Source organism: Protomyctophum parallelum (genome assembly GCF_964188405.1).
Source record: "Protomyctophum parallelum genome assembly, chromosome: 23".
In the NCBI taxonomy this organism is placed as follows: Eukaryota; Metazoa; Chordata; class Actinopteri; order Myctophiformes; family Myctophidae; genus Protomyctophum; species Protomyctophum parallelum.
The window spans coordinates 25,850,179-25,857,540 of NC_139715.1; positions in this window are offsets into that span (position 1 = coordinate 25,850,179).

Below are 7,362 nucleotides of genomic sequence, written 5' to 3' on the forward strand. Positions count from 1 at the left end.
GATTTCAGTCAGATACTGTATCTTCTTGAGCCTTTTGGACTATAATTTTCTGAGGTCTGCTAATAATAAAAATAATAATAATCATCATAATCATCACTCGTTTTTCATCATTAGGACTAGTAGCATGCCAAAGTTTGTGCTATTGCCATAAAGAATGCATCGAAACATGATGATTCTTATGCTTGAAACATAGTAGTCGGTAGTCACAGAATACAAAACTCTGATGCTGGCATTCAAAGCAACCAAAGGTATTGCTCCCCCATATCTTGCGGAGTTTGCGGAGTGTTGCAGAGGAATTGCGGAGTGTTGCGGTGGAATTGCGGAGTGTTGCGGTGGAATTGTTCTTTAAATGTCAAAAATGATGAAAAACGAGGATAAAAAAAAAACAATGTTTGAAAAAAATGGAGAAATTAATTTTCTTTTTACGATGGGTTATAGCCCATCGTATTTTTTTTTTTTCATTTTTTTCAAATCCTCAAAAATGATGAAAAACGGCGTGCTATAGTATGCCGTACGGTATGGGCTATTAGACGAGCGTCTAAAAATGGGATAAAAACGTCTAAAAATAGACGTCTAAAACACGTCTATTTTTAGACGTGTTTTAGACGTCTATTTTTAGACGTTTTTTATCCCATTTTTGACCATGGGCTATAGCCCATACCGTACGGCATACTATAGCACGCCGTTTTTCATCATTTTTGAGGATTTGAAAAAAAAAAAAGAAAAAAAAAACGATGGGCTATAACCCATCGTAATTTTTTTTTTCCATTTTTTTCAAATCCTCAAAAATGATGAAAAACGGCGTGCTATAGTATGCCGTACGGTATGGGCTATTGGACGAGCGTCTAAAAATGGGATAAAAACGTCTAAAAATAGACGTCTAAAACACGTCTAAAAATAGACGTGTTTTAGACGTCTATTTTTAGACGTTTTTTATCCCATTTTTGACCATGGGCTATAGCCCATACCGTACGGCATACTATGGCACGCCGTTTTTCATAATTTTTGAGGATTTGAAAGAAAAAAAAAAGAAAGAAAAAACGATGGGCTATAACCCATCGTAAAAAAAAATTTCCATTTTTTTTTAAATCCTCAAAAATGATGAAAAACGGCGTGCTATAGTATGCCGTACGGTATGGGCTATTAGACGAGCGTCTAAAAATGGGATAAAAACGTCTAAAAATAGACGTCTAAAAATAGACGTGTTTTAGACGTCTATTTTTAGACGTTTTTTATCCCATTTTTTACCATGGGCTATAGCCCATACCGTACGGCATACTATAGCACACCGTTTTTCATCATTTTTGAGGATTTGAAAAAAATAAAAAAAATAAAAAAAACGATGGGCTATAACCCATCGTTATTTTTTTTCCTTCATTTTTTTCAAATCCTCAAAAATGATGAAAAACGGCGTGCTATAGTATGCCGTACGGTATGGGCTATTAGACGAGCGTCTAAAAATGGGATAAAAACGTCTAAAAATAGACGTCTAAAAATAGACGTGTTTTAGACGTCTATTTTTAGACGTTTTTTATCCCATTTTTTACCATGGGCTATAGCCCATACCGTACGGCATACTATAGCACACCGTTTTTCATCATTTTTGAGGATTTGAAAAAAAAAAAAAAAAAAAAAAAAAACGATGGGCTATAACCCATCGTTATTTTTTTTCCTTCATTTTTTTCAAATCCTCAAAAATGATGAAAAACGGCGTGCTATAGTATGCCGTACGGTATGGGCTATTAGACGAGCGTCTAAAAATGGGATAAAAACGTCTAAAAATAGACGTCTAAAACACGTCTAAAAATAGACGTGTTTTAGACGTCTATTTTTTGACGTTTTTTATCCCATTTTTGACCATGGGCTATAGCCCATACCGTACGGCATACTATAGCACGCCGTTTTTCATCATTTTTGAGGATTTGAAAAAAAAAATAAAAAATAAAAAAACGATGGGCTATAATCCATCGTAATTTTTTTTCCCATTTTTTTCAAATCCTCAAAAATGATGAAAAACGGCGTGCTATAGTATGCCGTACGGTATGGGCTATTAGACAGGCGTCTAAAAATGGGATAAAAACGTCTAAAAATAGACGTCTAAAACACGTCTAAAAATAGACGTGTTTTAGACGTCTATTTTTAGACGTTTTTTATCCCATTTTTGACCATGGGCTGTAGCCCATACCGTACGGCATACTATAACACGCCGTTTTTCATAATTTTTGAGAAAAAAAAAAAAAAAAAAACGATGGGCTATAACCCATCGTTATTTTTTTTTCCATTTTTTTCAAATCCTCAAAAATGATGAAAAATGGCGTGCTATAGTATGCCGTACGGTATGGGCTATTAGACGAGCGTCTAAAAATGGGATAAAAACGTCTAAAAATAGACGTCTAAAACACGTCTAAAAATAGACGTGTTTTAGACGTCTATTTTTTGACGTTTTTTATCCCATTTTTGACCATGGGCTATAGCCCATACCGTACGGCATACTATAGCACGCCGTTTTTCATCATTTTTGAGGATTTGAAAAAAATAAAAATAAATAAAAAAACGATGGGCTATAACCCATCGTAATTTTTTTTCCCATTTTTTTCAAATCCTCAAAAATGATGAAAAACGGCGTGCTATAGTATGCCGTACGGTATGGGCTATTAGACAGGCGTCTAAAAATGGGATAAAAACGTCTAAAAATAGACGTCTAAAACACGTCTAAAAATAGACGTGTTTTAGACGTCTATTTTTTGACGTTTTTTATCCCATTTTTGACCATGGGCTGTAGCCCATACAGTACGGCATACTATAACACGCCGTTTTTCATAATTTTTGAGAAAAAAAAAAAAAAAAAAAACGATGGGCTATAACCCATCGTTATTTTTTTTTCCATTTTTTTCAAATCCTCAAAAATGATGAAAAATGGCGTGCTATAGTATGCCGTACGGTATGGGCTATTAGACGAGCGTCTAAAAATGGGATAAAAACGTCTAAAAATAGACGTCTAAAACACGTCTAAAAATAGACGTGTTTTAGACGTCTATTTTTTGACGTTTTTTATCCCATTTTTGACCATGGGCTATAGCCCATACCGTACGGCATACTATAGCACGCCGTTTTTCATCATTTTTGAGGATTTGAAAAAAAAAAAAAAAAAAAAAAAAAACGATGGGCTATAACCCATCGTAATTTTTTTTCCCATTTTTTTCAAATCCTCAAAAATGATGAAAAACGGCGTGCTATAGTATGCCGTACGGTATGGGCTATTAGACAGGCGTCTAAAAATGGGATAAAAACGTCTAAAAATAGACGTCTAAAACACGTCTAAAAATAGACGTGTTTAAGACGTCTATTTTTAGACGTTTTTCATCCCATTTTTGACCATGGGCTGTAGCCCATACCGTACGGCATACTATAACACGCCGTTTTTCATAATTTTTGAGAAAAAAAAAAAAAAAAAAAACCATGGGCTATAACCCATCGTTATTTTTTTTTCCATTTTTTTCAAATCCTCAAAAATGATGAAAAATGGCGTGCTATAGTATGCCGTACGGTATGGGCTATTAGACGAGCGTCTAAAAATGGGATAAAAACGTCTAAAAATAGACGTCTAAAACACGTCTAAAAATAGACGTGTTTTAGACGTCTATTTTTTGACGTTTTTTATCCCATTTTTGACCATGGGCTATAGCCCATACCGTACGGCATACTATAGCACGCCGTTTTTCATCATTTTTGAGGATTTGAAAAAAAAAAAAAAAACGATGGGCTATAACCCATCGTAATTTTTTTTCCCATTTTTTTCAAATCCTCAAAAATGATGAAAAACGGCGTGCTATAGTATGCCGTACGGTATGGGCTATTAGACAGGCGTCTAAAAATGGGATAAAAACGTCTAAAAATAGACGTCTAAAACACGTCTAAAAATAGACGTGTTTAAGACGTCTATTTTTAGACGTTTTTTATCCCATTTTTGACCATGGGCTGTAGCCCATACCGTACGGCATACTATAACACGCCGTTTTTCATAATTTTTGAGAAAAAAACAAAACAAAAAAAACGATGGGCTATAACCCATCGTTATTTTTTTTTCCATTTTTTTCAAATCCTCAAAAATGATGAAAAATGGCGTGCTATAGTATGCCGTACGGTATGGGCTATTAGACGAGCGTCTAAAAATGGGATAAAAACGTCTAAAAATAGACGTCTAAAACACGTCTAAAAATAGACGTGTTTTAGACGTCTATTTTTTGACGTTTTTTATCCCATTTTTGACCATGGGCTATAGCCCATACCGTACGGCATACTATAGCACGCCGTTTTTCATCATTTTTGAGGATTTGAAAAAGAAAAAAAAAAAAAAAAAAACGATGGGCTATAACCCATCGTATTTTTTTTTCCCATTTTTTTCAAATCCTCAAAAATGATGAAAAATGGCGTGCTATAGTATGCCGTACGGTATGGGCTATTAGACGAGCGTCTAAAAATGGGATAAAAACGTCTAAAAATAGACGTCTAAAACACGTCTAAAAATAGACGTGTTTTAGACGTCTATTTTTTGACGTTTTTTATCCCATTTTTGACCATGGGCTATAGCCCATACCGTACGGCATACTATAGCACGCCGTTTTTCATCATTTTTGAGGATTTGAAAAAAAAAAAAAAAAAAAAAAAAACGATGGGCTATAACCCATCGTATTTTTTTTTCCCATTTTTTTCAAATCCTCAAAAATGATGAAAAACGGCGTGCTATAGTATGCCGTACGGTATGGGCTATTAGACAGGCGTCTAAAAATGGGATAAAAACGTCTAAAAATAGACGTCTAAAACACGTCTAAAAATAGACGTGTTTAAGACGTCTATTTTTAGACGTTTTTTATCCCATTTTTGACCATGGGCTGTAGCCCATACCGTACGGCATACTATAACACGCCGTTTTTCATAATTTTTGAGAAAAAAAAAAAAAAAAAAACGATGGGCTATAACCCATCGTTATTTTTTTTTCCATTTTTTTCAAATCCTCAAAAATGATGAAAAATGGCGTGCTATAGTATGCCGTACGGTATGGGCTATTAGACGAGCGTCTAAAAATGGGATAAAAACGTCTAAAAATAGACGTCTAAAACACGTCTAAAAATAGACGTGTTTTAGACGTCTATTTTTTTACGTTTTTTATCCCATTTTTGACCATGGGCTGTAGCCCATACCGTACGGCATACTATAGCACGCCATTTTTCATAATTTTTGAGAAAAAACAAAACAAAAAAAACGATGGGCTATAACCCATCGTTATTTTTTTTTCCATTTTTTTCAAATCCTCAAAAATGATGAAAAATGGCGTGCTATAGTATGCCGTACGGTATGGGCTATTAGACGAGCGTCTAAAAATGGGATAAAAACGTTTAAAAATAGACGTCTAAAACACGTCTAAAAATAGACGTGTTTTAGACGTCTATTTTTTGACGTTTTTTATCCCATTTTTGACCATGGGCTATAGCCCATACCGTACGGCATACTATAGCACGCCATTTTTCATCATTTTTGAGGATTTGAAAAAAAAAAAAAAAAAAAAAAAACGATGGGCTATAACCCATCGTATTTTTTTTTCCCATTTTTTCAAATCCTCAAAAATGATGAAAAATGGCGTGCTATAGTATGCCGTACGGCAGGGTTCCCCAATAGGCGGCCCGCGGGCCATTTGCGGCCCACAGAGCGCCCCCTTGTGGCCCATGAAAGAATTTCCAAAAAAAAATTAAATTTTTTTAAGTCCCAGATATAAATGGCATTAAATGGGGGTCAGTAGCCTATGCATGTCAAACTGGGCATCCTTTTCAAATGGGGTCTTGCCCTGAAAATGAATTTTCAGGGCAAGACCTCGACCTCGCGCGTGCAGACTCGGCCCCCAGCCTGGTACGCTAGTCAAAATATTCCCCTTGAGGAAAATTAATTGGGGAACCCTGCCGTACGGTATGGGCTATTAGACGAGCGTCTAAAAATGGGATAAAAACGTCTAAAAATAGACGTCTAAAACACGTCTAAAAATAGACGTGTTTTAGACGTCTATTTTTAGACGTTTTTTATCCCATTTTTGACCATGGGCTATAGCCCATACCGTACGGCATACGATAGCACGCCGTTTTTCATCATTTTTGAGGATTTGAAAAAATAAAAATAAACGATGGGCTATAAACCATCGTTATCTTTTTTCTTCATTTTTTTCAAATCCTCAAAAATGATGAAAAACGGCGTGCTATAGTATGCCGTACGGTATGGGCTATTAGACGAGCGTCTAAAAATGGGATAAAAACGTCTAAAAATAGACGTCTAAAACACGTCTAAAAATTGACGTGTTTTAGACGTCTATTTTTTGACGTTTTTGGTCCCATTTTTGACCATGGGCTATAGCCCATACCGTACGGCATACTATAGCACGCCGTTTTTCATCATTTTTGAGGATTTGAAAAAAAGAAGAAAAGAAAACGATGGGCTATAACCCATCGTTTTTTTTTTTTCATTTTTTTCAAATCCTCAAAAATGATGAAAACGGCGTGCTATAGTATGCCGTACGGTATGGGCTATTAGACAGGCGTCTAAAAATGGGATAAAAACGTCTAAAAATAGACGTCTAAAACACGTCTAAAAATAGACGTGTTTTAGACGTCTATTTTTAGACGTTTTTTGTCCCATTTTTGACCATGGGCTATAGCCCATACCGTACGGCATACTATAGCACGCAGTTTTTCATCATTTTTGAGGATTAAAAAAAAAAAAAAAAAAACGATGGGCTATAACCCATCGTTATTTTTTTTCTTCATTTTTTTCAAATCCTCAAAAATGATGAAAAACGGCGTGCTATAGTATGCCGTACGGTATGGGCTATTAGACGAGCGTCTAAAATGGTATAAAAACGTCTAAAAATAGACGTGTTTTAGACGTCTATTTTTAGACGTTTTTTATCCCATTTTTGACCATGGGCTATAGCCCATACCGTACGGCATACTATAACACGCCGTTTTTCATATTTTTTGAGGATTTGAAAAAAAAAAAAAAACGATGGGCTATAACCCATCGTTATTTTTTTTTCATTTTTTTCAAATCCTCAAAAATGATGAAAATGGCGTGCTATAGTATGCCGTACGGTATGGGCTATTAGACAGGCGTCTAAAAATGGGATAAAAACGTCTAAAAATAGACGTCTAAAACACGTCTAAAAATAGACGTGTTTTAGACGTCTATTTTTAGACGTTTTTTATCCCATTTTTGACCATGGGCTATAGCCCATACCGTACGGCATACTATAGCACGCAGTTTTTCATCATTTTTGAGGATTTAAAAAAAAAAAAAAAAAAAAAAAGAAAACGATGGGCT